General features: G+C 39.2%; 1 long non-coding RNA gene across 2 annotated transcripts in view; it reads left to right on the forward strand.

Moving 5' to 3' along the window:
• Positions 1-285: 285 nt before the first annotated feature.
• LOC111096879 overlaps positions 286-20,491 on the forward strand; it is a 53,400-nt gene continuing 33,194 nt past the window's right edge. For both annotated transcript variants that reach the window (XR_005361633.1, XR_005361632.1), the window contains exons 1-3: positions 286-408; positions 5,125-5,256; positions 5,744-5,874. This is a non-coding gene — a long non-coding RNA (uncharacterized LOC111096879). The remainder of the gene's footprint in view (positions 409-5,124; positions 5,257-5,743; positions 5,875-20,491) is intronic.

The raw sequence follows: 20,491 nt of genomic DNA on the forward strand, positions 1-20,491 counted from the left end.
GACCAGTGTCCTCCCAGTATCCATGCCATTTCAGCGTGACTTGATATTTTCTCCCATTAAGGGGAGAAAAGTCTCTCTCTTTCTCAGGACATTGAAAGAATTGGAGTTTTTTTGTTTGTATGTATATATCTATTTATTTATTTATTTATTTATTTATTTATTTATTTAACATAGAGCACAAGCTGGGGGAGCAGCAGGCAGAGGGAGAGGGAGAAGCAGGCTCCTTGCTGAGCAGGGAGCCCAATGTGGGGCTTGATCCCATGACCCTGAGATCATGATCTGAGCAGAAGACAGACGCTTAACTGACTGAGCCACTCACATGTCCTGAGAATGGGAGTTTTAAAGGGAAAGAAGAAAGGGAAAATTAGGGAGAAGTTGTGTGATTAACTTGGACTGCACTCAGCAAAGGTATGTCTGGGTGTATGTCTAACTGGGAGGCAGAATGTACTGGCTCACAGTACACTGAGAGACAGGGAGCATTGGGGGGTTGCTGGGGAAGATAAATGAATTGCTTTGCAGTTCTCTAAGAGAGAGCCCTGTGCAAAACAGTGTTCAAAAAGAGCCAAGTGCAGTTTACTTCATTTATTTATCCGTTAATTCATTAACTCAATCCATTCATTTAAAAATACCTATCAGCTTTCAGTTTGTGTCTCTCAGATACTGTGAGAAGTGAGGCTGAGTGTAATAGGGCAACTCTAGCTGCAATGTAGTGAGCCCATGCCAGTCTTGGCCAAAAGAACTACCTGGGAGTATCATGAGGTAAATAACCTCTAGATGTTGGTGTGGTTGAGTGCAGCAAAAGCTAAAGCATGATCTAGAACTAAAGGGTACATACTTTGGTCTTCATCTCCCTAGAAACTTCCTTAGACCTCACTTAAAAATGGATGATGCCAGATTTTAAAGTCAAAAGGTCCCATGCCATAGAGTAGAACAAGAAAATTTCATGAAAGCAGAAGAAAATGGTTGGACCATCACTGGAATGTAGACTACAACCAGGATTAATTTTTAAGGGTATGCAAAGAAGGCTAGACCTCAATAACCTTTAGAATTTAGAAGCTTATAAATGCAATTAAAGATATTGCTTTAATTTTTTTTATTGCCCCAGGTAATAATTGATTTGGTGATATTTTTCTATTGCCTTTTTATTAAACATTTTTAGCTCATAAAATCCTTACACTAAGCTTATTTATCACAGAAAAATTACCTCTCCATTTCTTCTGGGTCATCTGCAAATTTTATTCACTTTACCAATATGAAGCATGTGATACCCTAGGACAGTATGAATCTTTCAAAGATTCTCTTTGAGAATAGTAATATGAGAATAAAATATCATCTAATTATTATAAATGTACTATGGACCAGGTACTCTGCTTATGTTTCTGCATTCATTATCTCATTCAATCATTTCATCAGCATATGAGGTAGAAACTACCCTCATTAGTGATTCCACTTATGAGGTTAACTGAGGCTCAGAGCCCTCACTGGGAGCAAGTCAGCAGGAAGCAGCTGTGGCATCTAAGGGTGTTGTGTTGTAGATGCCCTACTCCTAGTCATCACTTTGTACTGCTGTGTTGGGACTGAACCCACACTCTGCCGTTGTTCTCCATTATTATTCTTGGGCCAGCCCTCCAAATTCTGTGTACTTCAAGTTTCTTCATCTACAACATTCAGGTAACAATATACAGATGCAGAAACTGAGGGCTGAAATATACCATTTTATATTAGGGTAGTAGTAGATAGGGAAGCCCTCTGAGGATGTACAGTAACATCTTGCACACAGTAAGAAACTTATTTTTGTCACTACAGAGAAGGTCATGCAACTAGAGTCTTGATCTTAACAGGTCTCCCCATTTTTCTCTCTTCCTTCTTTCTCCACACATTATTTGAATGAAGGATATTTCATAAAAATGAGTGTTTTTGAGAGGTTCCCGGTTCTGGTCCACTAGAGTGAGCCATTTTTGACATTTAGACAGACCCCTTGTGTAGAAGCTCAGGGACATTGAATGATTTGTCATTGTCCTTTGAGAAGTATAGAAACTGATAGCAACAAGGCTGTCCAATGAGTGACAGCAGAGGCAAAGTGTCTGTGAAGATAAACGATGCTTACTGAGTGGGAAGATTTAGGAAACTCACAAATGTGGCCAGTGTATCCAGCAGGAGTTAGCTATTCCCTTTGTGCCTCCTGAACAATGTTAACCTGTCTACAGGTGCATAGTGGATGAATGCGATGGGAGCTTAAAGGAAATAGAATGTTTTTAATCTGGGACTGGGATTTGCCCCTGTGTGGCTTTAAGTAGTCCCAACCACTTAGACACACAAACATACAAATGCATGCACGTCCACGTGTGCATGCACACACATACACACTCTCTCACATAGATGCATAGCACACAGATCCATGCACGAACACATCACAAAAGATGCACTTAAGCAGAATTCCTCTATTTTTTTTTATATTTAGTGTATATGGCCAAAGGAAAAGAAAATCAATAGATAATACAAGATAAAATGAATGCTCAATTCCTTAACAAGGAGGAAGAGAAAATGTATAAAATGTTGACATCAGCCTCAAGGCCAGTGATGAGGGTTGCCCCTCTGGTCTCTTAAATCCTGCCTAACAAGACAGAGATTACCAGTCATAAAGCATCTCATTCTCACATGGTGTCATTTCCATAAATGCAGTATATAAAGAACACAATGATGAGTGCTAACTCAGATCACTGGGGAAAAGACAAATGTTCGTAAAGGAGCTTTTGTTGTCAAAGTGAGGTTTTAGAACTTGTCTCAAAAGGATGTCCCAAAACTGCTATGAAGAAATAAACACACATTCATGTGTATGTGTGTATGAATTATTATTTTTTCTTTAGTATTTCCCCATCGGCAGAAACCTGGACTGCTGAGTAAGGAGGCCAAAGGGACATGACCCTTGCATTCACAGCAGCATTAACTGTCCTTTTGCCCATATGTATGTCCTAAATAATGTCACCAATATGCTCTTTACCAGTCCATACCCCAGGACTGCTGGAATGCAGTTCAGGCTTCTTTGAGGATTCCTGTCCAGGTCACTGAAGCCACCTTCTGGCTAACAGTGGTTTTTCTAATTAAGAGAACTTCCATCAACACTCTGTGCCCCATGAACAAGAGGGAGACTCTCTAAGCGGCAGTGAAGCCACACTTATCTGTTATCTCTTAGTGTTTGACTCCTTGCCACCTGAGACAGCTCCTAATATCCTAGATTTATTTCTGATCCTGTGGGGTATTTCATAACTTTGAGCAGCTCCTGGTTCTCTCAAAACCAGAAATCCTAGGAGTGTGGAAACAGCTCCATTAAACTGCTTCTGCCTCACCTCCAGAAGGCTGACAGCTGACCCCCTCCCCCACCATAGGCAGCTACAGAATCATGCAGATCATACAAAGAACAAGTGTTTTTTAAGGAGGTTTTTCCTATAGGAAGAAACACCTCTCTTTCACCCCACCTTCCAAAACAAAACAAAAAAATTACTGCCTACTTAACTTTTCTACCTGTCCACCTAATCTGTCTTTTTTCTTATGTCTTATGGCAAGAGCAGACACTTAACTAGGGCACAGGTTAAGTTTCATATTACCTAAGCATTCCTTAAGATAGTTGTGATGGGGTTATAACTAAACTTGGGTACCCAGGGCATTTGGCAGCAGAACTGAATCCTTCTTCACTTAAAACTGTGTCCCCTCCCTTCCCCACAACAACTCTCCCTGCCCACCCCCAGCCCCCATCTGCCATCACACACAAACAATACACACAGAGCACAAGGACAACTAGGTGACCTGAGTTTCAATAAGGGTGTCAGAGAACTGGGACTATACACATTCATTTGTTCATTTACTCATCCAGTGCAAAGTATTCCAGGCACTTTGCTGGATGCTGTGACGTTTCAAACATAAAGATGAAATGTCTCTGCCGTCAATGAGCTTTAAACTCTGATAGTGACTTGGGATTACATTATACCTGAACTTTCCATGATAATGTTTTCAGGGGCTCATTAAAAGGGGAAAAACTCATTAAAAGGGACCACTGATTTAAAGGAGGACAGATAAAATTGAAGGATCAGGAAATAGGGACTATTAGGGAAAGCTAGAGGAAGCACTATTATTTAGCACAGAAGGAAAATCCTGAAGTGATGACTTAATAAGAGTATTTAAGTGTATGGAGGATGGACTCCATTATGGGTCTATCATCCATGAATTTATCTAAAACCCTTTTTGAACCAGATTATCTTTTTTTAAGTCTGTGCTATCTCTAAGGGTAATGAGTTCCTTATGTGGACTGCCTGCTGTGCGAAATAACATATCCTTTTGCTTCTCAAATTTCTTCCTTGAAGCTTATAGGACCTCCCCTAATTCTGGGTTCCCAGGATTTGGTTAGCAGTCCTTATGTGGTGTGCCCTCCCTGAACCTGGCATGATTTTGCAGGCTTCTTATATATCTACCCTGTTTTCCTGAAGAGGCCTTGTTTTCCTTCATAGAGAAGACCCTCAAGATTTGTTATCAAATTAGCTACACAATTTCCTGTGATTTCTCTAACTCTTGTGTGTCTTTTTAGGGGCATGCTAAAAACAACAAACGTATTATTTATCTAAAACACATTTCTCCCTACATCTTAACATCTCTAAAATCAAGACATGTTCTACAATCAATGTTAAGAAAGAAAAGTGTCAAAGTTTAATTGGCATCATTTTCTTCCTTTTTTTTAAAAAAAAATATTTATTCATGAGAGACACAGAGAGAGGCAGAGACACAGACAGAGGGAGAAGCAGGCTCCATGCAGGGAGCCTGATGCAGAACTCAATCCTGAGACTCCGGGATCACACCCTGAGCCAAAGGCAGACATTCAACCACTGAGCCACCCAGGCATCCCAGCATTATTTTTCCCTAATGGTAAGGGAAAATAATAGTGTACCTTGACACCCCACCTTCAATCATGAAATATGGCATACTGTTAATTTTTGTGGGACCATAAATGATAGGGCACAATGGTAATATTTATAAGATGCCTCTTAGATTGTGCAGGATTCAGTTAATTTGTGTATTTGTTCAGTGTTTATTCGGGTGCTTTTTTTTCCCACCAACATCTTTTTTGTCTCAAAGGCCAAGCCAACTCTCTGTTATTTAAAACATGGTATAACACCACATACCCATCAGGACCTAAATGATGCTAACCAATAAGACGGGTGAGGAAGCACCAGGAACCTGGCTTCAATTCCTAACATGGCTCTCCAGGTAATCCCTACAGGATATTTCCCCCCCATTGGTTCTGTCTAGAAGTATATAGGGAGAGTCTTTTACCCCTCATCCTCCCAGCTGGGTTTGAATATAAAAGACAAGAGAATGTCAGGATGGAGCTCTGAGTTCCTTGGGAAAAGGAATTGTAGGAAACAGCATGATATCATTATTATTATCGTGTTGACCATGTCCCTTGAAATCTCAGCCATTCTGGAGAATGGATTTTCAACTAAAGTGCAGCTTTATAATCGGAGCTTAATTGGAGGCAGAGTCTGTTCAGCAAGCTTCTCGGCATGATTCTCCTTTCTAAGGCAGATTGTATTTCACTTTGCATAATGAGGCAATCTTTCTATTTACTGATTATTTCCTTATATAACTTGATCACTGAAAAGAAGTCACTGCCAAGACGTCAAACAACTGACTAATAAACATATTCCCAATTCCTGATGTGCAGAGCACTGAAAAATCCCTCTTTTGCTTGCAGATTAAAGTTTGTGCACACTGTATGTCAGAGGACACATTTTGCTAGAAGGCAAAGTTTATATTCCTGGCACTTTATATATAAACCCAGGAGGAAAAGAACAGGGTAATGTCTCCATGGCTGGCATCTTGAAGGTATGAGATAGGATGTGAAATTCTTAAAGTTGACCTAATGATCATACAACTAACATTTGCAAAGCATTTTATAATTTCATATTAATTTATTCCCTACACCACCATGATAGAAATAAGCAAAACATGTATTATCCCACTTTGATTATGAGAAAAGCAATAATTGAAGCAGTTAACTTGTCCAAAAATACAGTTAACAATTGGCAGAACCAAGAATTGAGTCCAGGTGTTTTGATTCAGAACCCTGGGTATCATGCTGTCACCCCATGAAAGCTGACTGTATTCCAGGCCTTACCCCAGCCTTCCTGACAGCCACAGTGGCATCTACCAGTACTGTGTCCTTAATGTTGCAGATAAGGGAGCCAGCAGGCTTGTACCAGTTTCCTTAGATAATTTCCTCAATCATCCAATTTGTTTTATAGCATAGGGCAGAAATGCTACCTTTCTCCATTGCTCCTATAGCATCTCTTGTTTGTTTGAATAGAGCTTATCCTAATCTATAAATTTTCTGTGTATTAATATGTCTACTTATTGTCTGTCTCCCCTATAGGATGTTAGGTTCATGTGGGCATATGTTGTTACCTACAGGGCTCAGCACAGTGCCTGACATCCTAAGCATCCAACAGATATTTGTGAATGAATGAATGAATGAATGAATGAATGAATAAAAGATGCTTGAAATGTCTAAATTTCCCAATCAACAATCAACACTAAGGTTAACAGCTTGGACTTTTGCAAGTGAGCCATTTTACTATAGATTTTATTTCCTTGAACGACAAATCTGTGTTCAAGGTGTCCACTGTATTTTGTAGTGTCCACCCAGCATCTTGAATTGTTCTGCCAGGAACACCATATCATCTGCATTTAATTATACATTTACTGTATTATAAACCTTGGTTATCTCATTACAACTGGAGGGAAATTAAAAGGAATGCCAAATAGCACACTAGGGATCACTATAGTGATATAGTCTAGACTTCAGAATAGCAGTGGCTATATTTATGGTCTTCTTTCTGGGTTCAAGTACTTTCATAATTCTTGATATTAACTCAATGAACCCTCCAATTTCCCCAAACTTATGTAAGCAACATTGGTAACGTGGTAAGAAAAGGAAAAAAACCTATATTCAATGTAGCATGTATCTTGTACATTCAGCAAACCTAGCTCTCTCCTATGCCCATAAACCATCTCTTGTAAAGCTCAGCAAAGCTTCAGGAAAAATCTGTATCCTCTCCCAATAGCATCAGGTCCCTCTGTGCAGACATTGTGCTGTGTTGGTCGATGTGCTTGTTAAATTGACCCAGTGCTTATGTTTTAGTTAGAACTGATGACAGTTACATAAGTCAATATTACTTATCACTGTCCTTGATCTGCTGCTTCTCAGGATAGGAACTGCATGTATTTGCTTCCAACAGGTTGGGTGAACATCGGTAGTAAATAATGCATTATAAATATAGGTCACCTGCTGATTGGTGGCAGCCATTGACAACTATAAGCTTGCTTCCTGGACATCTGAACCAATAATATTTCCTTCCTCCATCCTTCCAAACCAACCCCCTTTACAAATTTGTTTTTAAAGAATCTTACTTATCACTGTAAATACATAAAATCTAAATTTAACCCCATCTGCCCTCCAAAATATGATCCCTAATGTGAGACATATTGGAGTATATAGACATATTTTTGCTAAAAAATAAAATGGCTTAGTGTCCTCAAGTTACATGAATAAACAAGAATTTACGAATCAACAAAAATGAAATAATGTGCTTGTCTTTAAAATCATAGTGTATTTGAGGAATAGCAGTCCATGATCATCCATCTGATCTAATAATCCAGTGGCCTCTCATTATGGATGAGGAAAAGGAGACCCAGAGAAGTGAAGTAGCTTGTCCAAGGTCATGTGGTTACTTAAAGACAGTAACAGGGTTTTTTAATGTCCAATTCAAAGTGATTTGTGGATGCTAGAGAATGGGATTTGTAGACTTGTCAGTCTTTGGCTTGTTCTACTAACTAGGATTAGTATTTCTAACATTTGTTTCTGAGTAGCCATTCTCCATTCTTCGTTTTTGTGAGACTGTGGCTCACTTGATAATTCTTGATGTAGCATGTTATCTTGTAGAGACTGCTTGTTCTTCCTCCAGCTGTGTTACTAGAACAGACACGAAGAAGAATCTGTTCAATATAGCTTCTGCATGGCCTGACTCAGGAATATGAATGGCTTAATAGGAAACACCTGCCTGTTATGTGCTCCTTCAATTTCAGGTTAATTGCTGAGGCTTCACCTGCTGGTCAGTGCCCTGATTTCAAAAAGCAGCTGCTCTCTGTGAGGAAAAAAAACTTTTACACACACCCCCTGCATAATTTGGGCAAATTCTGAGATCATTTTCGAGAATTGAATGAAAGACACCATTCCCCATATTTATTACACATTTATAATGAAAAAAAGTTTATAAAGACATTATTTATTATAGTCACATGGTAGGTCACCAGAAAAATTAAATTTCAGTTTCCTGTTAGAGATTACTCTCATTTTTAGCTTTGAGGGCAAGGCAGCAGTAGAGTTTATGAAGGTAGATAGATGAGGAAATTGAAGGGAGATACTTGTGCACTTTGATTGGTTCATCTCCACCTGACTCTGGTCTTACTTCCTCAGAGGAATATGCCTGCAGTACTTGATGCTTCTGGAATTTAAGCTCTTCTATCTGATTCACATCCTGAGCCACTTTACAGTATAATGTGCCAGTGGGCTGAGCTGCATCATTAATTCTCTGAAGTTTTTTTAAAGCTGAGCATCTAGTGACTTTGGAGATAATTATCAGCATGCATTGATAAAACTTGGTGCAATCAATGACTGTGTGAATCTTACTTAAAACAAAAAGAGAGAGAGAAAGAAAGAAAGAAGAAAGAAAGAAAGAAAGAAAGAAAGAAAGAAAGAAAGAAAGAAAGAAAGAAAGAAAGAAAGAAAAAAGAAATGACGATCTAAATGTAGTAAAATTCCAAACTGAGGTTATGCTGAGAAGTCACCAATTAAGTATGTATATATGAAAGGTCAAGAACTTACCCAAGCCAAATAAATCCAGAATTTGACAGGGTTACTTTGTTGGTGATGAACGTCTAGGATGTGATGAACTGCTTTAGGGATACTTTTCACTGTGTCAGTGGAGACCAACTAGGCTTTGGTAGCCCTGGGATGATCCCAGTAGACATCCAGTATAGGCGGATTTTGGAAAGAAAGTGTAGCAAAATGGCCAAGAGTTTGGGCAGAGACAAGACTGCCTGGATATGAAAAGGGAGCCACTGCTTATTAGATATATAACCTTAGACAAGTTAGTTATGCCTCAAATTTCTCACTTACAAATTTCTCACTTTCGGGATGCTGAAATAATCAAGAGTACTAATACATGTAAAGCACTAGAATAATTCTTGGTACATAGTAGGTGCCCAAAATGTTAGTATTTTTTAAATAAATTTATTTTTATTGGTGTTCAATTTGCCAGCGTACAGAATAACACCCAGTGCTCATCCCGTCAAGTGCCCACCTCAGTGCCCGCCACCCAATCACCCCCACCCCCCACCCTCCTCCCCTTCCACCACCCCTAGTTTGTTTTCCAGGGTTCGGAGTCTTCCATGTTCTGTCTCCCTTTCTGATATTTCCCACTTATTTTTTCTCCTTTCCCCTTTATTCCATTTCACTATCAAAATGTTAGTATTAATGATAATTAGATCAACCTGTTTATCTAATAGCAATGTTAAGGAGGAAGCAAACCATGAACATTCATCAATGTCTTGCCCTTCATGAAAACTCCACAAGTACAGTGGAAACATTGATTTAGAAATTATTCCCGTGCTATCTTGGGTTCATTACCTCTCTGAGATCCAGTTTCTTATCTATAAAATGGAGTAATAATATCTACTTCATAAGATTGTTATGAGGGCTAAATAATATCATGTAGAGGAAACATTGTGCCTGATACAAAGTAATGGTCAATGCCTATCACTTCCCTTCCTTTACCATGACCAACACCACTACCAATCCTCTACAACCAAATTGAGTCCCCAGGAAAAGATTGCGGTTTTTGAGTTACAGTCTTCAAAATGAGAAGAAAATTCATTTAGTTATTAATCTAGTGGATATTTATTGATAACCTGCCATGTAAAAAAAAAAAAGAAAGAAAGAAAGAAGAAAAAAGATAACCTGCCATGTGCCAGGTCCTGTGCTGGGCACTTGAGATACAATGAACAATGAGCCCAGCTTTCCTGGAGTTTGCATTGTTACTGGAAATGGCCAGCCTTAGTGGATGAGAGACCACCACTTTGATATTCAAGGTACAGAAGGAAACATTACTGATCATTATCTCTTATAAAATATCCAAGGAGGGGTGCCTGGGGTGCTCAATTGGTTAAACATCTGCCTTCGGCTCAGGTCATGATCTTGGAGGCCCAGGATCTAGCTCTGTGTCGAGCTCCCTGCTCTGTGGGAAGTCTGCTTCTCCCTCTCCCTCTGCTCCTCCCCTGGCTTATGCTATCTCTCTGCTCCTCACTCTCTCAAATAAATAAATAAATAAATAAATAAAATCTTTTAAAAAACTATCCAAGGAAATTTTTGTTTGAAGAGGAAGTCATCTTTGGATTCTTCTCTTTCTTTGATTTGTACTGCCAAGCTCCATCACACCACAGCCCCTGAGCTGGTGCTTCACTCTCCACGAAGAAAATAGAAGTCGAAGGGAACTGCATGTCATTGATTAGGCTAACTTCAGTGTCCCATCTGTCTTTATGGCTCAAGATCTTCAGTTGCAGTTCCAAAATCCTTCAGAACCCAAGACCAAATATTGGTTCTCACTAAGAGCTTACTGGCTGATATAGCAGAAATTTGAAAAAGTGGCTGCATGCCATAGTGTTTTATAGAGCTCAAAATCACGAAGTTCTTCCCCTAGGAATTTAAAGTTTAACTTTGTCAAAGCTATCTCAAACCAAATGAGGAATTTATACGTAGAAAAACTGATCTGTGGGAAGGAGGAGTGTGGTAATGTGAAAGAAGTGTGACCTTTGAATTGGATGAACCGGGAATCAGGAGAAGAGAGCGTTTAGAGGTTGGAAATATCTTGGTTCCATTATCTTACTAGCTGTGTGACTCTGAGGATGTTACTGAACCATTCTGTGCCTTTGTTTCTTGGTCTACAACATGGAAATAATAACATTAATGACTTCATCAGCTACTGGAAAGACATAGTCTAATGAAGTTCCGCTTGAAAATGTTTAAGGGAAGAGCAGGGAGGTGCTGTTCCAGGATCCTGCTAGGCAGTACAAGTGGGGAAGGTGCTGCAGGCAGGGGGAAGCCATGTGTTTATTGAGTATCTGATATGTGTTATGTTCTTTGCTATGTGCTGGGAAAAGAGGAGGTACAGGGAAAAAAGAAACATGAGCTGATTATCTGAGTACCCAATAACCTCCTACACATTATTTAATTAAATCTTCATAACATCCTTAATAGATGGTAACTTATATAATCTGTAGTTTGCCGATGAGGAAACAGAGATTCCAAAAGTTTATACAGTCAATAAGTGACAGAGCTAAAACTCAAACACAGAGGAACATAGTCCCCAAAATCTATACTTTGCCCACTCTTCAGAACAAGATATGTTTTTTTATAGTTCTCATGGTTTTATTTTTTTAATAATAAATTTATTTTTTCTTGGTGTTCAATTTGCCAACATACTCATCCCGTCAAGTGCCCCCCTCAGTGCCCATCACCAAGTCACCCCCACCACCCGTCCTCCTCCCCTTCCACCACCCCTAGTTCATTTCCCAGAGTTAGGAGTCTTTATGTTCTGTCTCCCTTTCTGATATTTCCTACCCATTTCTTCTCCCTTCCCTTCTATTCCCTTTCACTATTATTTATATCCCCCAAATGAATGAGAACATATAATGTTTGTCATTCTCCAATTGACTTATTTCACTCAGCATAATACCCTCCAGTTCCATCCACGTTGAAGTAAATGGTGGGTATTTGTCATTTCTAATGGCTGAGTGATATTCCATTGTATACATAGACCACAGCTTCTTTATCCATTCATCTTTCGATGGACACCAAGGCTCCTTCCACAGTTTGGCTATTGTGGACATTGCTGCTAGAAACATCAGGTGCAGGTGTCCCGGCGTTTCATTGCATCTGTATCTTTGGGGTAAATCCCCAACAGTGCAATTGCTGGGTTGTAGGCAGGTCTATTTTTAACTCTTTGAGGAACCTTTACACAGTTTTCCAGAGTGGCTGCACCAGTTCACATTCCCACCAACAGTGCAAGAGGGTTCCCTTTTCTCCGCATCCTCTCCAACATTTGTTGTTTCCTGCCTTGTTAATTTTCCCCATTCTCACTGGTGTGAGGTGGTATCTCATTGTGGTTTTGATTTGTATTTCTCTGATGGCAAGTGATGCAGAGCATTTTCTCATGTGCGTGTTGGCCATGTCTATGTCTTCCTCTGTGAGATTTCTGTTCATGTCTTTTGCCCATTTCATGATTGGGTTGTTTGTTTCTTTGGTGTTGAGTTTAGTAAGTTCTTTATAGATCTTGGAAACTAGCCCTTTATCTGATATGTCATTTGCAAATATCTTCTCCCATTCTGTAGGTTGTCTTTGAGTTTTGTTGACTGTATCCTTTGCTGTGCAAAAGCTTCTTATCTTTTTTTTAAATTTTTTTTTTTATGATAGTCACAGAGAGAGAGAGAGAGAGAGAGGCAGAGACAAAGGCAGAGGGAGAAGCAGGCTCCATGCCCTGGGAGCCCGACGTGGGATTCGATCCCGGGTCTCCAGGATCGCGCCCTGGGCCAAAGGCAGGCGCCAAACCGCTGCGCCACCCAGGGATCCCCAAAAGCTTCTTATCTTGATGGAGTCCCAATAGTTCATTTTTGCTTTTGTTTCTTTTGCCTTCGTGGATGTATCTTGCAAGAAGTTACTGTGGCTGAGTTCAAAAAGGGTGTTGCCTGTGTTCTCCTCTAGGATTTTCATGGAATCTTGTCTCACATTTAGATCTTTCATCCATTTTGAGTTTATGTGTTAAACAAGACCAAATCTTTTTTCCAAGGTGCTCATTGTCCAATATATTAAAAAACAATGATAATGTAGATGGCATGGATTTCGTAATCGCCAACTCTAGTGTGAAAATGAAACTTTATTTCCTTGTATCTGAATTTACCTGAAATCTTAAATCTGAAATTCCACCAATGGGAGGAATTTTAATCTTATCTGTTTAAGGTAAAGTCTCTTGTACCATTTTCCCCAAGTTTGTGTTTTTTAAAAAATAAATATTCAATCAATTTAGGATTTTTTTCTTCTTTCCTTTAACCCAACGGTGGTCTAAATTCCAAACAAATAATGTTTTGGTATTTTTGTCTGTGGTCATTCTCTGACATTGTTCACCTTTGCTGAGGAGAATTTTCATTCATCTCTGTAACCACTGCCCCTCTGCTGATGCTCACAGTCCCATCATGGTCTATGCTCCATCCTCCCATCTTGACAACCAGTCTCCCTGACATTTACACAAATGCCCTTTTCTCATTAGACTTTTCAACGTACTGCAGCTCTTTGGGAAAATATGGAATTCCTCACATAGGATAGCTGATGATTGGGTGTATAAATTATCAGTCTCTAAGTTGTGACTTTGGATTTCACTTGAAAAACTGAGAGCTCTTCTTACGTTTATATCAAAGAGTCATTTTACTGTCTTGTCACACTTAGTGAATAGCATGAGATTTATCTCTTATATCTTGGTCTCCCCTACAAAGAGAAAGAGTCTTCAGGTCAAGAATTTTGAGAATGTGGCACCCAGCTCAATGCCTGGTACATAGTGAGTGTTCAATAAATGCCAATTTTAAAACAATATATCAATGAATTCATAAATACTGAAAAATACTTAAAAATTATAGATAGATCTTTCTGGACAGATATTAGTGATATCCAAGAATTCTTTAATGATGTTATTTTTTACTTTGCTCACCTCGAATAAGAGAACACAAGGACCAAATTAAGGAAGAAAGAAATCATAATTGGGCAGATTAATTGGGGAATTAATTAAATTAATTGGGGAATTAAAGAGACCAATATTGAGCACTAACTATGTGTGAGACCTGGTGTTAATGCATCTGCATTAACTGCAAAGAAGGCTTTGCCTGTGCTGATCAAGTTTTGATTAAAAAAAAAATAGCTGAATTTTTTCCTCTTAGCTCAAACAAGATTATTTTGGACTTTTAAAAAACACCTTTAACTAAAACTCAAGGGAAAACTTCATGACAAACAATCTCACCTAAGTAAGAATACAAATTTTCCAGAATGTAGGTATTAAATCTGAATCTGGATGAAATCTAGCTACAAACTAGCTTTGATGTGAATATTTCCAAGCTACTGAACTTTTAATCAAATTCACTAAATTCTGAAGCCCAAAGAATTACTTCTGGTTGGTGTTTCTCTGGTGAATTGTGACTCTGGTAGGAAATCATGTATCATGTTTGAACACTAAGTAAAGAGCAGATAGTATATCCAGGAAAAAGGAGAAAAGAATAATGTGTATCTGGTTCCTATTAAGAACCGGGCATCTTAAATCATTTCATTCTTACCATAACTTTATAAGATGGGCATTATTAAACCCATTTTACAAATGAGGAAAATAAAGTTCAGAGAGTTTAGGAAACTTGCTCATTTAGTAAGTAGCAAAGCCAAGTTTTGCACCTATGGTCTTGTGTCAAGGGTTAGGATATAGTGGGGGTGGGGGCATTGAAAAGGCTGGGAATTTGAGTTGGAAGGGCAGGCTTGATGTTCAAAAGGCCCAGTTGGACAGAAAGCACAGACAGAAATGTGACCAAAGAAGACCTCAATATCCAGGATCAGAATGTGTGTACAGGTGAAACCTGATAAGGCTTCAGGCTAAGCACAAGGTAAAAGCCAAAATCCAAACTACCAGCTTGGAATAGAGTGCTTCAGGGCTTATCACACTCCATAGCAGTATCTTTTTTTTTTTTTTCATAGCTGTATCTATTACACCGAGTATTGATCCTGGGGCATGGACTGTCTGCCTTACACCTAGGTTTGAAGCTGCCTTCTTGGCATGAACAAAGAAGGCAAGTAGGTGGATAAGGCATGGATCTATAGATGCCCTTCCTCTGAGGAGACATCAGACTCTTTTGGATGATAGAAAAATGAGTTTGATGATCTATAATAGCTTAAGCATTAGAAATTAAAAAAAAAAAAGAAATGAAAACAACAACAACAAAAAAGAAATTGAAATTTGGGTAAAAGTTTTTCTCCAAGATAGAAAACAGAAATGTGGAGGTCAGGAGCAGGGCTGGGTCCATGAATCTGCCTAATATTGGGTGATGAGAAAGCGTTAGGCAGTGACAGAACTCTTGACCTGAATTTGGAATTTTTGAAAAGTTCAGTGAGAGTAGAGTATACGATCTAATGCACCTGTCAGGTAACTGATAAAAGGGGACGTCTATGTCCTGGATTTTAAGGTATCCTTCATAGCACCTATAAAAGCCAATAACTTCTATGATTTCTCAAGGGTTGGTGGCTAAATAAAATGAGCTACCAGCTTTAGTTGTGATCTAGCTATAATTTGGTGGAGAGTGTTATGATATGGATCACTCACTATAGAGATAGGGTATGGAAAAGACTAGGTTATGGGTCCAGATGCAGAAAGGAATTTTCTCTTCACTCTGTGACATTGAGAAGCCTTTAATTTGAGAATGACCTAGTTTTTATAGAAGTCTGAATTCCCCAACTTCACCTAGGGCAGTTCCTACGGTTTCTCATTCGAGAAATGAGATGGTGCTACCTTTTTCTATATCCAACAGATGAAAAAGAAGCCCATCCACTAGATCATTTATTAAAGCCACAACACATCAGGCCACACAGGCTTACCTGTTACCTCCTACACTTGTCAATGTTAGCTTGAGTCTTCCATTAATGGCAGCAAAGCCATCCTCTGAAGAACATACCTTGGCCTGGGATTGGAATTTTCAATTTTCTGTGAAATACCCAACTCACAGTCCAGTTTCTTCCTGATATTTGGGCTGTTGATATTGGTTTGACTAGAGAGGTGGCATACTCAGGTGGCGTTTAGAACCACTGTACTGCCTTATTGAATGTCAGCCAGAGCTGCAAGTCCCTGCTCTGATTTTTTTACACATCTACCACCGACATCAGGTTTTATTAACAGGGGAGACAGCTTTCTAATGAAATATGGCCCTTAACTTCCTTTTATATTTGGTAATATCCTGAACTCTTTATCCAAATGAAGCATAAAGCACTTACAACTGTGTTTTGCCATTGCACTGACCGAGGAATATATTCATTTGCAGTAACATGGGATTCAATGGAGTGGAAAATAAGCTCTGAAAATTGCTCTTGCCACGAAATTGTATCAATAAATAGGAAAAGCCCATTTAGATTTCACTGACCAATCTCCCCCCTGTGACAAAAATTAATATGGCCAAGTGGTGTGTATTGAAGGTAAGAGGCAGTAGGCTCCAGAGGCTGAGCAAGCCATGTGTCAAGGTCTGCCTGGTAAAGCTAACATATTTTTCTGTTCACAGAACTAACTGAGGGTGCCTTGTAGATGTGGGGGGAGCAATGAGTGGGAGATAGATATAAGCCTCCAGGGGATGAAGCAGGAAGAAAGATACTGGAAGCAGCCACCTGTAGGTCATTGACCACATTCTTACTATTGTATCTCTGACTGTGCACAGACTGAAACCTTTCCCCAAAGTCATCTTAGCCCAAGTTAAGAAAATGCAAAGCAGGCTCATATTGTACTTTTTTGAGTCAGTGTGGCTTCTGGCTGTTAATTTCAATACACCATATTCTCATAATAAAATTCTAACAGACACATCCGAAAATAAGCACATGCTTGATCTGTGGTTTATCCATGTGGAGATGAATAAAACATCAAGTTCAGGTGTAAAGTAGTCAATTATGGTGTTAAAATTTTGTGGAAAAAATAAAGACTCATGATTGATGATATGGAAGTAAAGTTAAAGTAAGAGTCAGAACTGACAGCTTCTGCAAAATTTGGGACAAACCAAAAAATCTCTTGAACTCAGTTGCTGTATTTGTAAAATGGACTTCATAATGGCTTTGCTGCTTGCTTCTCAGAGTCACAATCAAATGAGGTTGTGTGTGAGTATCTGTAAACATTTAAGATACTCTTTATTCTCTACCATCAGCACTAATGTTGAAGAACAGTAATCATGAAGGTAAACCATACTTTCAGAACTACTCCTTTGTGCCACTAGGGGCTAAATTTTATGGTTAAAGATGATGGACCTGGGAATCTGAGGAGCTAGATTGCAATACTACCTCTTCCACTATAACATAGTGAGCCCTTGGGCAGCTACCTTAACATCTCCCATTTTCCTATCTGTAAATTGAGATGGCTGTATTGGATTACCTCTGAAATTCCTTTCCAACACTAAATTTTGTATGCCTTTGGTTAACGAGGTAGCATACTAGAACCCTAGATCATAAGCTAAGAATTAAAGAGCATATGTTGTAATTTCTAAAACAAAAAGATCACAGTTCACTTTTAATTTGATGTTAAAGGACAAGGTCATGGAAGAAATTCTGGACAGGTTTTAGAGAGCTGTACTCTCTAGAGTAAACTTGTCTTGAACCAAAATCACATTACTTGCACTGTTATCTGAAACCTTCAGATTTCTGTTTTTAATCCCCCGTTTGAATCATCTGTCCAATTTCAGTGAAGCTTGCTAGAGGTAGGAGACTCCTCCCCTTTCCAGATACCCACTGAGATTCTTATGTCTTGGAAAAGATGTAAAAACTATGCTTTCATATGCCCATTGCCACGCTGATGGAAGTGGACTATATTGCTTCTTCACCTTGCTGGTAGAGGTGCTTTGAGGACCTTTTATTATTCTGGATTTGCACAATAACATGCAGGAGAGTATTCCAAGCCTCTTGCATATTGACTAAGCCTCCTCTCAGCCCTCTAAATGTTTGTCAGGAAGCCCTGACAAGTGGTAGCTCCATGTGGCACTCAGCATGGCCGACCAAGGCTCTCTTCTCCCTCTGTATGCTCTTGCCAGACTGCCCATTCCACCAGGGTTGGTTCCTGCAGGGTTTCTGGTGCTCTCATTAGAGTCTAGCAGATGATCACACAGACTTGTAGCAGGTGGAACATGGAGGGGAACAATGACTTCTAGTCTGTGTCCTATTAGCAGCAACGTGGGTGAAGAGTCTGTGCTGTGTTCTGTGGCTCTACTTGCCAGTTATTCTCCTGGAGAAAGTGCAATTCCTCGGTCAAACTTTGACAAGCTTTATCAGTGTAGGATCACTGATCCCCAGCTCAGTGTGATGGTCAGTGTTGAGGTTCCAACTTTGGCTGCCCTGGTTAAACCATCCCTGATATCTCTAGAATCAATATTCTTTTGAATTAATGAATGAAATATATGAAAACATTCTCTCTACAAAAACCCAAACAATATATACAAAACTAAATCCCATTTACCACTGCCCATCATCCCTTGTCCCTACCCAGAGGAGAACACTCTCAATCAGTTAGTTTTTATGAACATATAGCTGTATGTAACAGATTGATGTAACAGGTATGTAACAGGTTGATGAATGGCAGCTGAGAAGTCTTTGGGAATCTCCCTGCAGTATTCTCTAAGAAACAGTAGAACTGACTGTGCTACCATCACCCTATAGGTCTCTCCACCAGATGTGTAAGAAAGGAAGTGAGGATGTGATTTGTTGATTTAGAGAGATAGTACTGTAGGTTTCCCTATCATCTCTGTGGGGCATCAGAAGAGGTGCTTTAGCCTAACCCTCAAGCCAAAGAAGGAAGTCTCCAAGACAATCACTTTTTTATTTGAAGAATGTCAGCAAGAAGAAGAAACTGGCCTCTAATGTCCTAGTTGGACAACTGCTTAAGGAGTGGATTTGCTGTTCTTCACTCAACACCTCTTTGAGCAGGCTGAAAGGAGAAATGGATAGAGAGGGAAAAATGAAGCAGCTACATGTTGCGTTGGTTTGGCAAGGTTAAAGGAGTTTTCTGTGCCTCAAGTGGACATGGAAGAAGGTAACTTGAACATTCTTGTTGTTACCCTGACTTTCATGGCTGACTTCCACGAGAGGAGATGCTGTCAGCTAGGAAATGGGGTTTGAACCTCAAAAGTGGGCCAAGGGGGGTCACATCGGAGCTTTTCATCTGTTTCAGGAAGAATCCTCAAAAAAGATGCCTGCTAACTTAATGGCATCAAAGGCCAGACAGTGTCAACCAAGTGAGGACCTCAAAGACAGAGAGACTCCAGTTCCACCTCTCTACTCCTGATTACTGCAGCGGAGAGACAGACCTAGAAGATGAAGGAGGAAGACAGGCAGCAAAAGAACAAGCAGTCATCCTCCCCATTGCAGGTCCCTCCAGCTCGAGTCAGGCTGAACTAGGTGGGAGGAAGAGTGTGAGATAGATTATGTAAACCAGGATGAATGGAGAAGATTGAACTGGACTGTTTAATATGTGAAAGTAATTGGAAAGCTATGGGATCTGTCCTATACATCATTAAGGGTTAGAAAGGGGGAGATTCAGCACAGTTAAAGGTAGTGACTGAAGAAATAACAAAGCAATTCCATATCTGTATTGCAATTAATCAGATTTTTCAATAAACCAGTTATGTGAAAGATATAGTGTCATTTGTGTTTTTTAACATTAATAATGTATATATCATTCTGTAACATGCTTTTTCTAATGCAGCAATATGTCTCAAAGATCTTTATGTGTCAATACACTTGGATTTTGTTGTTATTTATAACTGCTGCATAGACTTCCACAGTAAAACATTCCTAGAGTTTATTTAGCCATTCTGTGGCTGTGGGTTTTTAGCTGCTATGGAACATACTGTAAGAGAGGCCAGGGTTTGGCATAGATCTCTAAAGTAGAGCCATAGCCATACCTTCTGAACTGATTAAGAACTTGTCTAGGATTTCTGAATCCTTAAGGTGGGGTTCTAAGTTCTCAGAGATTGGTGAAAGTGGCAGAACAGATTACCTAGGGATAGAATGATCTCTTCATCCTCCCACTTACTGTTCTTCAAAGCCCCCATCTTACTGAGGGAAAATCAAAGCCAGAAATTTCAGGTCAACACTTATTTCCTCGCCTAAAAATTGAATTCATTCCTTTGCCTTCCAATTTTGGTTTTTTGGGCAATTAACTGATAATGTCAGAAAAGTACTTTGAAAATCCTGAAATAGAGATTCATTACAAACTCAAGGACTTATTAAAACAAATTCCCTTATCAGTTGGAAATAATATTTCATATACAATTGTCAGATATATATTTTTAATCTCTAATTTATGTTTTTAAAGTAATACATACTCATAACAGTAGAATATTTTTCAGGTAATACTTCGCCTCATTGCCAGTAATTACTGAACAGATGTAAGGGTGTCCAAATAACTATATGCAGTATTAAACCTACAATGCTGAGGACAGAATATGTTAATGATTTCATATTTTGTAGAACACTAATAATCATGGTCAAACATCCATAAATACATCTGAAAATTTGGTGAGCTCCTCCTCCTAATGCTAAGAATTGTTTTTTATTGGCCTTTTA

This window comes from Canis lupus, chromosome 7 (assembly GCF_011100685.1).
Source record: "Canis lupus familiaris isolate Mischka breed German Shepherd chromosome 7, alternate assembly UU_Cfam_GSD_1.0, whole genome shotgun sequence".
In the NCBI taxonomy this organism is placed as follows: domain Eukaryota; kingdom Metazoa; phylum Chordata; class Mammalia; order Carnivora; family Canidae; genus Canis; species Canis lupus.